Source organism: Trichechus manatus, unplaced genomic scaffold (genome assembly GCF_000243295.1).
Source record: "Trichechus manatus latirostris isolate Lorelei unplaced genomic scaffold, TriManLat1.0 scaffold00028, whole genome shotgun sequence".
Classification (NCBI taxonomy): domain Eukaryota; kingdom Metazoa; phylum Chordata; class Mammalia; order Sirenia; family Trichechidae; genus Trichechus; species Trichechus manatus.
In genome coordinates this window covers 6,924,288-6,938,733 of record NW_004443964.1, presented here as the reverse complement: position 1 = coordinate 6,938,733, position 14,446 = coordinate 6,924,288, and the positions used below count along the sequence as shown (strand labels likewise).

Genomic DNA, 14,446 nt, shown 5'->3' with positions numbered 1-14,446 from the left:
TACTCACAGAGTGGGTAGGGTGGCGGGTGCGGTCGGTGTGGTGGGTGAGCTGGGGGGTGGGGTTGTCACTGCTAATTGGGTCAGGAGGAAGTGGTGTGGGTGGCAGGTGTGTGCACGTGCATTTGTGTGGTTGCCGTCACTTGTTGGTTGAGGGGATGAGTGGTGGGTGGGCGCACACTCAGTCATATGGGCACTGCTGCTCACTGGTTTGGGGTGGGGGAGAGTGGATGGAGGGTGGCAGTGTGCTTGCTTGGTTGCACAGTTGCTGCCACCAGCCAGTTTGAGGGGGAGAGTGGGTAGCACACGGACACGCACTTGCCAGGTCGGCGGGGGATGAGTGGTGGGCAGGTGAGTGCACAGGATTATGCCCTATTGCTGCTGTTCGGGTAGGTGGGAGGTTGGTGGGTGGGGCTGGGGGAGGGGGGAGGGGTGGCTCTTAGTATGGTCTCCAGTCTGGCAGGGTGACTGGGGAATGGGGCCCTCCATTTCCTTCAGGAGGGTGGCAGAGGGGGAGTGCACCCCTTCGGCTGGCAGACATGGGTGGCCGGGCAGTTCTCATTTGCTGCACCAGCAGTCAGGACCTGCCCCTGACTAAGTTGAGGTCTGGTTGGGTGGGGGACCTCCCGCTGATACTCTGGTGTCCTGCTGCCTCGTGTGCATCACCCGCCCAGAAGGTCATGGACCGACACTCATGCATATACCTGACTCTAGGTCTTGGCTCCCTCCCTGCTCTGTGGACAGCAGGATCCCTGGAATTCTTGCCCTCCTTTGTTTGTTTTCCTTCCTTAGATCCAGATCATGATCTGCTCACTTGCTTCTCTCTGAGTGTATTTACATAGTTTCTCTGTCTCTTATGGGAATGCTGTGAAGTTGCCTTCCTGTGCTCCTCACCTGGGGTCACTACTGGCTTTGTCTCCAGATGGACATCTGGCAGAACTCCTTGCTCCTTGTCATTCCTCTTTCACTGTGTTCATTTAATTTTGTCTCCCAGTCAATGTTTGATTCAATTCTTTATCCTTTCTTTTTGAAGTACAGGGTACCAGGATTGTTATCTGCATCTGTTTTCACTTGGTTTCTTGGGTCTTTGCTGTAGAGGGATGGTATGGTGCGTCTGATTAAGCTGGCATCTTGGATCTTCTCCCTGGTTTGGTTTTGATTTATTAGTAAGACTGAGCCTATTTCTCCAAAGTAGAATTCTTTTTTATTTTTTTAATTTTGGTAACAACATACACAGTCATACACCAGTTCAACAATTTCTACATTACAACTCAGTGACACTGATTACATACTTCAGATTGTACATTCTCACCATCCTTTTCCAAATTGTTCTACCACCATTGACTTAGACTCACTGCCCCCTAACTCCTCGTCTAACCTTTTGAGTTGCTGTTGTCAATTTGGTGTCACATAGATAATTCCTTAAAAGAGCACAATGTTCAAGGTAGACATACTTTACTTGTTAACATAAACTATTTTTGGGGTTCAAAGGAGACGTCAGGGAATAGTTTTGATTTAAGGTCAGCATATAATTCTTTATTTTTGTGTTTCTTTTTGTGCAAACTCTCTATTCATATCCTCTGATCATTTGGTCGATCAACTTTCAAAGAGCCTGAAAGTGTGGTGGGTTGATCTGAAACTTTTCTGCTGCAACAGAAGTTTCATAATGTATCAGCCACTCCAGGATCCTGACACTGTTATTTCTGGCAAGGGATTCTAATTCTGATTGTCCTGTTCAGCCCAGTTGAGTTAAAAGAATTTCAGCCCAGGAATCTTAAATTGTCACAGTTTCATCCTGTCACCTTTAAACAAATGATTAGGCTGAATGGATGGTGCAATCCAGTGGAAGTGCAGGTGGGTGGTGGGCGGAGCTTGCTTCTGCTTGTTGGTGACTCAGCATATCACTCGTTCAAACCCTGAATCATTCCTCCCGAATGACTCATGTCTTCTGACTCACCTCTCGTACCTCCATCTCAGTGAAGTCTTACAGATAAACAAGAATGTTTTCTGGCTGATGCTCTGTCCAGTACTTTGCTCTAAGTTAATCTTTTCTAGGGACCCTGGAGCTGGACAAAGGTAATTTCTGTTGCTATAATTGAGATCATATGAGGTCCAGGGTGTAGAAACCTAGAAGCCATCCCTTCCTTTTTCTCCCTAAACTTTAAATCCAATCAGTCAGTAAGCTTTGCCTCTTCAACCTGCTAAATATCTCTCAAGAACATCTAATTTGCGACACCCACGCTGCTACCACATTAGTAAAGGGCCTCAGTTACTGAGACTACAGCAAAGCTTCCTCTGTAGGCTTCTCAAAGCCACTCTTGCATCTCTACTTAGCAGCCAGGCTGCATATTTTTACACATGCCAATCAGATTGTGGCACCCTTTCACTTAAAAGCCTCCAATACCTTTTCATTGCTCTCAGTATAAAATCCAAAATCCTTACTGTACTGCAGGAAACCCCACATGGCCTAACTCCTGACTTCTCCACCCTTACCCTCACCTCTCTGCTGTTCATCTTTTCTGCTCCAGCCACATTGGAGTCCTCAGCTCCTCATGGATTTTGCCATGTCATTCCCTCTATCTGGACCATTTTTCCTCATTGTCTTTACCTGGTTAATTTGTAGTCATCCTTCAGATTTTGGCTTAAATATCACTTCTTCAGGAAAGCCTTCCTCTCTCTGTCTCTGTTCTTCCTCCTCTTTTCCTTTCTGTTCCCATTTTCCTTCTCCTCCTCTTTCTTTTGTTCTGAGGAGAGAGAAGAACTATGAATGTTTATACGGCTAGAGGAAAAGACCCAATGGAAAGGAAGAAACTAAAGATGCTAGAGTGAGGATAATTGAGTACCAGCTCATTTTATTCAGCAAACATTTATCAGGCACCTACTGTGTTCTAGGGTGCTTTGCTTAACAATAGTGACACAAAGATGAATAAGGCGTAGTTCTTGGACTCAAGGGATTCACAGCCTAGTGGAGGAGAATGGACACATAACTAGATAATTCATTAAATAAAACCTTGCCATGATGTGTCCAGTCTATACACAGAATCATGGACATAGAGGGATTAGTTGGCTTCCAAAAATAATTGCAATGCAACTTCAAATCTTATTGTAGTCTTTTGAGAAAAATGCCAAAGGGGAAATTACATAAATGATTTGCAAGAAACCCTCTTAAAATTCTCCTCCTTCCTGCTAAGGGGGATTCTGTCTTTGCCTGTTAGGTTCCCAGATGATTGTACTGTATCAGAATAATAGGTGAATGGTGTTTCATCTATTCACCTAAAGTACTTCCCACTCTGCCCTAAAGTCTGTAATTTTCCTCCCTCCAAACTTCCTCCAACTCTTTCCTAACCCAGTCCATCCTGGCTCTTCCCTCTTTACCTCTCTCCCTGCGCTCTTTTAAAACCCACCTTCTGTCATCAGCTGGTAACTCCCCATCCTCCCCAAAGTAAATCATATCACTCACAGCTTGGTCTTTCTCAATCCTGCCTTTCACCCATTATACTGTGCAATGATTTGGGAACCTAACAAGCACAGACAGAATCCTCCTTAGCAGGCAGGTAGAGGGAAAGAGACTGAATATTCAGGTATTACTAATATTATTTTCTTGCCGAAGATATAAAAACAATGTGGTAAGTGAAGTGATATAATTATCTGCAAAGAAATTAAGAGAAAACAGAGCAGGGACAACCCAATCTGACCTTAAAGGATGATAAGGAGTTAGCCAGGAAGAAAGGAGGTGAGAAGGGCCCTTCAGGCACAGGGACCATCATAAGCTAATGCCTACAGATGAGGAAAGGAGCCCTGGTGGCGCAATGGTTAAATGCTTGGCTGCTAACCTAAAGGTCGGAGGTTTGAACCCACCCAGTGGCTCTGCAGGAGAAAAACCTGTTGATCTGCTTATTTAAAAGTTACAACCAAGAAAACCCTATGGGGCAGTTCTACTCTGTCACATGGGGTTGCCATGAGTTGGAATCGACTTGATAGCACACAACGACAATAACAGATGAGGAGGCTGGGGGGAAAGGACTGAGAACACAGATGGGGAGATAGGTTTGATACGAAGGAGGAGTGTCTCTTCCTTGGAGATAGGGTGAGAAGGAATGAAAAGTAGATGGAGTGGCTGAGAAATACCACCTGCAAGACCTTGGTCTCCTTATCAAGGTCATCTTAATAGGGGAAGACTTCAGATAATTGAAGAAGGAATGGAACAGTTGTCTGAGGTTGTTAGACAATCAATAAGACGTAGCTAAAGGGTCCACCTATGGTCACCTGATCTTCGACAAAGGCCCAAAGTCCATTAAATGGGGGAAAAGGCAGTTTTTTTCACAAGTGGTGCTGGTAAAACTGGATGTCCATCTGTAAAAGAATGAAACAGGACCCATACCTTACACCATACACAAAAGCTAATTCAAAATGGATCAAAGACCTAAGTATAAAACTAAAAACTATAAAGATCATTGCAGAAAAAATAAGGTCAACATTAGAGGTCCTAATACACAGCACAAACAGGATACAGATCTTAACTAACTATACACGAACACCAGAAGATAAGCTAGATAACTGGGATCTTCTAAAAATTAAACATTTATGTTCATCAAAAGACTTCACCAAAAGAGTAAAAAGAGAACCTACAGACTGGGAAAAGATTTTGGGCTGTGACAAGTCCGACAAAGTTCTAATCTCTAAAATCTATGGGAAAATCCAGCACCTCTACACCAAAAAGACAAATAATCCAATTAAAAAATGAGCAAAGGATATGAACAGACACTTCACCAAAGAAGACATTCAGACGGCTAACAGACACATGATGATCACTAGCCATTAGAGAAATACAAATCAAAATGACAATGAGATGCCATCTCTCCCCAACATTACTGGCGGGAATCAAAAAAAAAAAAAAGAAAATAACAAAATTTGGAGAGACTTTGATGAGCTTGGAATTCTTACACACTGCTGGTGGGAATGCAAAATGGTACAACCATTCTGGAAAATAATATGACATTTCCTTAAAAAGCTAGAAATAAAAATACCATATGGTCCAGCAATCCCACTCCTAGGAATATATCCTAGAGAATTAAGAATGTCACACAAATAGACGTATGCATACCCATGTTCAGTGCAGTATTATTCACAATAGCAAAAAGATGAAAGCAACCTAAGTGCCTATCAACAGACGAATGGTACATACACACAATGGAATACTACACAACAATAAGGAACAATGATGAATGTGTGAAACATTTCACAACGTGGATGAATATGGAGGGCATTATGCTGAGTGAAATAAATCAGTCACAAAAGGACAAATACTCTATGAGACCACTATTATAAAAACTCCTGAAAAGGTTTACACACAGAAGGAAACAATCTTTGATGGTTACGATGGAGGGGACGAGTGGGGAGGGAAAAACACTGGCTAGACAATAGGTAAGTGGTAACTTTGGTGACGGGTAAGATACTATACAATATTGGGGAAGTCAGCACAACTTGACCAAGTCAAGGTCATGGAAGCTTCATAGACACATCCAAACTCCATGACAGACTGAATTATTGGGCTAAAGGCTGGGGACCATGGTCTCAGGGGACATCTACCACAATTGGCATAACACAGTTTATAAAGAAAATGTTCAGCCTACTTTGATGAGTAGCACCTGGGGTCTTAAAAACTTGTGAGTGGCCATCTAAGATACTCCACTGGTCTCACCCTGTCTGGAGCAAGGCAGAATGAAGAAAACCAAAGACACAAGGGAAAGATTAGTCCAAAGGGCTAATGGACCACAACTACCACAGCCTCTACCAGACTGAGTCCAGCACAACTAGATGGTGCCCGGCTACCACCACCGACTGTTCTGACGGGGATCACAACACAGGGTCCCGGACAGAGCTGCAGAAAAATGTAGAACAAAATTCAAACTCATTAAAAAAAGACCAGACTTATTGGTCTGACAGAGACTGGAGAAACCCCAAGAGTATGGCCCATGGATACCCTTTTAACTTAGTACTGAAGTCCCTCCTGAGGTTCACGCTTTAGCCAAAGATTAGACAGGCCCATAAAACAAAATGAGACTAAATGGGCACACCAACCCAGGGGCAAAGATGAGAAGGCAGAGGGGGACAGGAAAGCTGGCAATGGGGAACCCAAGGTTGAGAAGGGGAGAGTGTTAACAAGTCATGGGGTTGGCAACCAATATCACAAAACAATATATGTATTAATTGTTTAATGAGAAACTAATTTGCTCTGTAAACCTTCATCTAAAGTACAATTAAAAAAAAAAAGAGAGAGATAGCTAAAGTGATGGAATAGCCACAGAAAGGCTAGCTAGTGTGAATTTAGAGCGGGCCTATTGGCATGTATTTGGCTTTAGTGATTTAATTTACTTCTTCAGCTAAGTTTGATGACTCAAGGGACTATCAGAGGAGACAGTGAGGGGATGAAGGAGTGTAGTATAGCCCCAGTAACTGGCAGGTAGGTTCAAGTATGTTGAGTAATATTCATAGAGCCCAAAAGGAGCAAAGAAGCATTAGGCCAAGGGGGGCTGAGGTACAAGGTGGAGCAGGGCTAAGTAACTATGTGTTACATTTGTTAATCTTCCAAATGAAGGTATGTATATCTTCTGGAATGAGGTGGAAAGGCATAAAATATAGGCAATTGACTAGTTCAATTCAACAAACATTTATTGGGTGCTGCATTCAGGGAGCTTGAGATCTCACCAATGGAACAGAATACTGTACAAAGCATACTTTTGTAAAACGAGCAATGGAGATACAAAGAAAGGAGCACAGCAGCATATAGAGAGAGATTCGATGACTAAAAGTCAGGGAAGGCTTTTGGGAGGGTAGGAATTCAGGTGGACCTTCAGGATGGGTGGATATTTGAATATTGCTTTCATTGGTAGGAAAGGACCTTCACAGCTCAAGGAAGTGTTTTGAACAAAGCAGCAGAGGTGGAGAGTCCCACACTCGGTTAAGGTATGGTAGTAAATCTCTATAGTTTGACCCTTGATGAGTTAAGCCTGGAAATGTACGGCTGAGTTGATTTTTGAAGGACTTTGAATGTCAGGTTGACAGATTTGGACTTTGCAAAGAGACTGTGGGAAGATTTGTATGTGCAGAAAGTGATATAATTCTACCCGCATCAGGCAACAGTTAAAATGGATCAAACATACAAAATTAAGTGCTAAAGTGGCACCTTCTTATCTAGCTGAGAAGAAAGACCAGTTTTAACTAGGTTCCTGCTGAAATTCATTAACAGGGGAAAGGGCTCTTAATTCCCAGGGCCAACCAAGTCCCGCTTCCAATTTGATAAACAGATTTTTTTTTTTAAAGTCTCCAAACTTAGATCTCTGGGAAAACAGAAATAAATACTGACACAGGCTTGCTTTGTTTTAAGAAGAGAGGTCTCCCAGCCGATTTCTCTTAATTGTCCAGAAAAAATTTAATTTGTTTTTTCCCTTTAGATTTCTGTCTAGCTGAGGGGAGAACTGCAGTATTGCCTTAGATTCTGCAGCTTTGGTCTGGACGCAGTATTAGTCCCTGAGGACTCCCTTCAAGGTCTCTGAGCAAAGCGTCTCTAAGGCTTTTATTCTCGGCCAGACGGAGGGAGTTTAGAAGAAAGCAGGAGACGGGCGCTCTGAAAGGGCTTATTTAAAAAGAAAGAACAAAACAAGAAGGTAGCTCTGTCCATCTCTTCAGGATAAGAAGTGCCTTTTTCCTTAGGAAAACGAATGGGGGTGGAAGTCGTGCCCTCGTATCTTGTTAGAGCCTTCACGCCCAGGGAAGAACAGTACCTTCGAGCTCTCCTGCCGGTATCACTTGGCACACAATTCCGCCAGGCTCCCAGAGGGGCGGTTGCAGCTACACCCTCGCGCAAAGCATAGCCAATCAGAAGCAGCACAGACCGGGCCCTTTCGACTCCGACCAATCGGCGTCCTGAACTTTAGCTCGTCGGCCGGCGCCTCCGTCGTCCGAGAAGAGAAGCAAGCCCCCTTTGGAGTTGCCAGTAACAGACATGGCTGCGGCCCCAGGAGGAGGGGACGTGAAGTGAGGAGGGGGCAGGGAGGGGAGAGGACCGGGGCGCCGAAGACAGGCCCCTGGGCCCCGGTAAGTACGGGAAGGCCCGTGGTCCGAAAGTGGGGGACAACGGGACGTGGGGTTCAGCCTTCCGGGCGTCCTCTGGATTCCTGGTCAAGGCGAGGGGAGTCTGGGGTCTGCACCCAGGGAATGGCCTCGGGGAATCCCTTCTGAGAGGGAGTCAGGGGCCTGACGCTTACCTCGAGCTCTTGGCCATTTCCTTCTCCTAGGCCCTCCGACTCCTGCCTTGGCCCCACTGGGCGCCCCTAGTTAGAAATCAAAGCCTCCCGCCAACAAAGAATCCCTGCCCCAGGTTCGTCGCGGCGGGGCCCTGGCCCAGAGAGTTTCCAGAGTTGATGTCATGTTTATGTATAGGCCGCTGGGAGTCCCCATCCCCGGCCCAAATTCAGACCGTTGTGTCGCCTTCGTGCGTTCTCAGCTGCTGTCCGGCTGGGCAGGCGTTCGGCCTCGTGTGACCGCGTTCCGGTCCCCGGCTCCCAGACGGAGCTGCCCCAGGTGCTTTCTCAGCTCTGAGCTGCGACGGTGCAGTTTGAAGTGCCTTTGTTTTTTTTTTTTTTTTGGTCTTACCAGAATCGTTTTGAGACTCTTCAGGAGCAATTCTAGGAACGTAACAGTGATTTCTGTGCGGTGCCCTCATTCCTCGGCTCGCGCCTCCGTAGTCCAGTTGCCAGCCCCCTGGGTGCCACGGTGCCCAGGGCCCAGTGCGAGGGAAACCCTGCTTTTCTCTGATTGGTGTGTGACCACAGGCAGCCCTTTGGCATGTTTATTGATTCGGTCACGTGCTGCTGCTTCCCACCCTCTCTTCTGAGTTCTGTAGCTCTTGGGAAAGGAGGAGGCGGCTTTTCCTTCTGGTAGGTGATTTTTTTGTGCTCTGGAGGGGATGGTAGTTTTCTCACGCTTTATCCAAGACATTCAGCTTAAGGGACATAGTTCGCTTATTCCCTGGGTACTCTTAGAAGATGGAAGTGGGGGTCTGGAGAGTTTTAACATTATTATTTTACAGATGGGGAGATTGTTTGGAGAGGTGAACAGAGCCAGGACTAGAATCCTAAAGTCCAGATTCTTGAGTTCTTTATCCAGTAGAGCCAGTTGTTTTCCAGATATGATCACGGGAAGTCAAGTTCATAACTTCTCTAGTTTTTTGCACGGTGGTTGCGAGCACTAAATGAGATGGTTCGTATAGGATCCCTCGTAGGGTGTCTAGCATTTATTAGGTCCTCCATACATTTTTTTGTTGTGGTGGTGGTGAAAATATACCCACCAAAACGTTTGCCAATACAACCGTTTATACATTTACAGGTCAAGTCATTCTTACACATTCTTCATGTTGTGCAACCATTATCAACCATTATCAATATCCTTTTCCAAAATATTCTGCCACCATTAACATAAACTCAGTGCCCCCTAAGCAAAAACTTCCCCTTTCCCACTCTTTCCCACCCCTCGTAACTCATTTTTCTATATATTCGCTTATTTCATGTGAGTGAGATCATACAGTATTTGTCCTTTTGCGACTGACGGATATTTTGCTCGGCATAATGTTTTCAAGGTTTATACATGTTGTGGCATGCATCAGGACTTCACTTCTCCTTATGGCTAAGTAGTATTCCATTGTGTGTATGTATATTTTGCTTATCCATTCATCTGTTGATGGACATTTGGTTTGTGGCACGCGTCAAGACTTGATTTCTCTTTATGGTGGAGTAACATTCCATTGTGTGTATGTATATTTTACTTATCCATTCATCTGTTGATGGACATTTCGATTGTTTCCACCTTGTGGCTGTTGTGATCAGTGCTGCAGTGAACATTGGCGCACAGGTTTCTGTTTGTGTTCCTACTTTCATGTCTTCTGGGTATATACCTAGGTTGGAATTGCTACGTCATACGGTAGCTCTATATTCAACTTTTTGAGAATGTTCTCCATACATTTTTGCATTCATTAATTTTAAGTAACCACCAAGTAGGTCGTTGGCTTGTTTCTTGTATTAATATTTATATTTCGGGGGGTATAAATTATTACAATAATTCTCGATTGAGAGGACTGAAAAGGGCAGAGTCAGGAGCAAGGCATGCCTCTTCCTCCTTTTTTTTGGGAATCACTGTAGTGTAATTAGAGGTGTTATGAATGGGAATGTGCTGTGTATAAGAACAGTGTGGAGGCAGGGAAACCACTCAAGAAAGAAAACTACGCCTGTGGGATCTCTTCGTGATAATCTTTGCAAAAGAAGAGGCAACTTTAGTATTCTAAAGAGGTAGTTTTTCATTGTTTTTTTAGAGCAAGGGCAGCAGGTAAAGTTCATTATCTAAAGACTCAAATTAAGGTGATCCATGGAATTAAAATGTTTGAAAATTACTGTAAAGACCAGAACACATCAGAAGGTAGACTGTTGTGAACCTTGGAACAGGGGAGAGCGTGTCCGAATAAAATCCACAAATACTGTGAAAGTCTTGTTTTAGCTGCTGTATTAGCTTCAGTTCCTTCCTCATTGATTCTTTTTGTCATAACCAGGGCTTCGAACTGGTTTGGTTTGGTTTGACCCCCTGCTGAGAATGTGCATTTCTAAAAAGTTCCCTGCTGAGAATTTGCATTTCCACCCAGTATATACTGAATCAATCTACAGTTTAGCAAGATCCCCGGGTGATTTTTATGTATAACTTCCTGGGCACTTGTTAGAAATGCAAATTCTCAGCGGGAAAGGCCCCGTCATAATAACTACAAACAAGGAAACTAAGGGATACTATGAGTAGTGCATAGAGCAGGAAAGTGAAGTACAAACCATTCCTTTTTTTCTCATTTTCACTTCCTTCACTTTCTTTTTTTTTTTTTTTTTTTGCTTTAGGTGAAAGTTTACAGAGTAAATTAGTTTCTTATTAAACAGTTAATACACATATTGTTTTGTAACATTGGTTGTCAATCCCACAATATATCAACACTCTCCCCTTCTCGACCTTGGGTTCCCTGTTACCAGCTTTCCTGTCCCCTCCCGCTTTCTCGTCTGGTGTGCCCATTTGATCTCATTTTATGGGCCTGTCTAATCTTTGGCTGCAGGGTGAACCTCAGGAGTGGCTTTAGTACTAAGTTAAAAGGGTGTCTATGGGCCATACTCTTGGGGTTTCTCCAGTCTCTGTCAGACCAGTAAGTCTAGTCTTTTTTTTGTGAGTTAGAATTTTGTTCTACATTTTTCTCCAGCACTCTCCAGGACCCTGTATTATGATCTCTGTCAGAGTAGTCAGTGGTAGTAACCAGGCACCATCTAGTTGTGCTGGACTCAGTCTGGTGGAGGCTGTGGTAGTTGTGGTCCATTAGTCCTTTGGACTAATCTTTCCTTTGTGTCTTTGGTTTTCTTCATTCTCCCTTGCTCCAGACGGGGTGGGATTAGTAGACATATCTTAGATGGCCACTCACGAGCTTTTAAGACCCCAGGTGCTACTTACCAAACTAGGCTGTAGAACATTTTCTTTATTTATAAACTATGTTATGCCAATTGAGCTAGATGTCCCCTGAGACCATGATTCCCAGCCCTCAGCCCAGTAACTTGGTCCTTCAGAGAATTTGGACGTGTCTATGAGTCTCCTCTGACTTTGCCTTGGTTAGGTTGTGCTGACTTCCCCAGTATTGTGTACTGTCTTACCCTTCACCAAAGTTACCAGTTATCTATTGTCTAGTTAGTATTTTTCCTTCCCCACTCCTCCCCTCCCTCGTAACCGTCAAAAATCATTTCTTTCTGTGTGTAAACCTTTTTGTGAGTTTTTATAATAGTGTTGTCGCAGAGTATTTGACATTGATTACATTCTTCAAGTTGTGCAGCTATTCTCATCCTCCTTTTCCGAATTACTTCTCCACCATTAACAGGAACTTACTGCCCCCTAAGTTTCTTCTCTAACCTTTCGAGTTGCTGTTGTCTCAGATGATTCCTTTGATAATCAAGCTCCCAAGTTGAGAATTGACTGCCCTTGAACCTCCACCCCCACCCCTCCCTGGGCCTGGGAGAGCCAGGGCTGGGCAGTGAAATGGAAGAAAACAGAAAGCACTTCACATTTCTATTTTGAGGAGTTGCTAGGGAGTGCCAGCTCCAAGTGTTGAGAATCAGCCTTTTGGAAAGCTTAACTCCTGCAGAACTAACGGGAAATAAAGGTCACAATCCTTCAGTTCCTCCCCTCTGCTCTTTCCCTAATGTCGGGCTTGGGAAACAATTTCAAGGGGTAATGGGAGGAGCACAAAGGTAATGGGAGGAGCACAAACGTAAATATTACCTACACCCAAGGCTTTCTTTAACCTAACCTGGTGAGTCAAGTATGAGCTTTTACAATAGCAGTCCGAGCTGGAAAGACACAAAGCCTCTAAGTCCACTCCTGGTGTTCCAGAAGATTCCAGGTGATGTTTGGCGCTTCTCCACTGGTAAATGTGTGTAAATATATATATTTTTTTATCTTGTTATTATGTCAGTGTTGTTTTCACGATAGGGTCTTTCTTTACCTAAAAGATAGGCTCCTTTAAAAATATTTTTTTAAACCCTGGTTTCTGAGCAGGCCTGGATTTATTTATGGCGGAACAACTGAACTAAAGGGTAGGCCGTGGCTGAAGCAGGAAGGTTATTCTTCTGAACAAGCCCACCAGCCAGAATGTGTGTTTTGGTGATCAGGGGTTGGTATAATAAGCTCTGCCTGTGGCTGCAGGGACAGTAGTAAACAGTTATCAGCCACATGGCATGGCAAGTAGTAAGGGCCAGATTTAGCCTTAGCACTTGATGTACTCATAAGGCCGGGCAAATCTAACACTGATCGAAGTTGACATGGAGTTGGTGGAGTGCCCAAGGGAAGGAGGACCTTTAAGGGCTAGGCAATATTTGGGAAACCAGAAGTCTTAGTGTAATTATGTTGTTGTTTGTTGCCGTCAAGTCGCTTCTTACTCATAGTGACCCTGTGTACAACAGAATGATACACTGCCCAGTCCTGCACCCTTCTCACAACTGTTGTTAGACTTGAGCCCATTGTTGCAGCTGCGGTGTCAATCCATCTCATTGAGGGTCTTTCTCTTTTTTGCTGACCCTCTAACAAGCGTGATGTCCTTCTCCAAGGTCTGTTCTGTCCTAATAACATGTTCAGAGTAGGTGAGACGAGGTCTTGCCATCCTTCCTTCTAAGGAGCATTCTGGCTGTACTTCTTTCAAGACAGATTTGTTCATTCTTCTGGTAGTCCATGGTATTATCAGTATTCTTCACCAACACCGTAATTGAAAGGCATCAGTTCTTCTTCAGTCTTCCTTATTGATTGTCTAGCTTTCGCATGCATATGAGGCAATTGAAAACACCAGACTTGAGTCAGGCACACCTTAGTGTTCAAAGTGACATCTTTGCTTTTTAACATTTTAAAGAGGTCTTTTGCAGAAGATTTGCCCAATGTAATACGTCATTTGATTTCTTGACTGCTGCTTCCTTGGGTGTTGACTGTGGATCCAAGTAAATGAAATCCTTGACAATACCAATTGACGTAGATGTCCCCTGAAACCATGATCCCCAGACCCTACCTCTGCTACTCTCCCTCAAAGTGTTTGGTTGTATTCAGGAAACTTCTTAGCTTTTGGTTTAGTCCAGTTGTGCTGACTTCCCCTGTATTGTGTGTTGTCCTTCCCTTCCCCTAAGATAATTCTTATCTACTATCTAGTTAGTGAATAACCCTTTCCCTCCCCCTCACCCTGGTAACCATCAAAGAATGTTTTCTTCTGTGTTTAAACCATTTCATGAGTTCTTACAATAGTGATCTCATACAATATTTGTCCTTTTGGGACTAATTTCACTTAGTGTAATGCCTTCCATATTCATCCCTGTCATGAGATGTTTCGCAGATTCATCATTGTTCTTTATCATTGTGTAGTATTCCATTGTGTGAATATACCATAATTTGTTTATCCATTTGTCAGTTGATGGTCACCTAGGTTGTTTCCATCTTTTTGCTATTGTGAACAGTGCTGCAGTGAACATGAGTGTGCAAATATCTATTCGTGTGACAGCTCTTACTTCTCTAGGATATATTCCAGGGAGTGGGATTGCTGGATCCTATGCTACTTCTATTTGTAGCTTTTTAAGGAAGTGCCAAATCGATTTCCAAAGTGGTTGTACTATTTTACATTCTGTTGTAGGGGAAGAACATCACAAAGTTGAGTAAAGCAAAAAGAAAGTTTTATTCGGCATATATTCAAAAGGGCAGAAGTGGTAAGCAGACAAGCATGCTGCTACAGCCATGTCTGCCTGAGTCCAAAGAATATTACAGAATAGGCAAGAATGGGAAAACGGACAAGCATGCTGCTGGAGCCATGTCTGCCCAAGTCCAAAGACCATTACAGAATAGGCAAGAATGG

At 43.9% G+C, this 14,446-nt stretch overlaps 1 protein-coding gene across 1 annotated transcript in view; it reads left to right on the top strand.

Annotated features, from left to right (window-relative positions):
* The first annotated feature begins 7,804 nt into the window (after nucleotides 1-7,804).
* The window catches only part of TMEM94 (transmembrane protein 94), a 42,255-nt gene continuing 35,613 nt past the window's right edge, over nucleotides 7,805-14,446 (top strand). The window contains exon 1 of the mRNA XM_023729243.1: nucleotides 7,805-8,094. The gene's annotated coding sequence lies outside the window, so the exon portion shown is untranslated. The remainder of the gene's footprint in view (nucleotides 8,095-14,446) is intronic.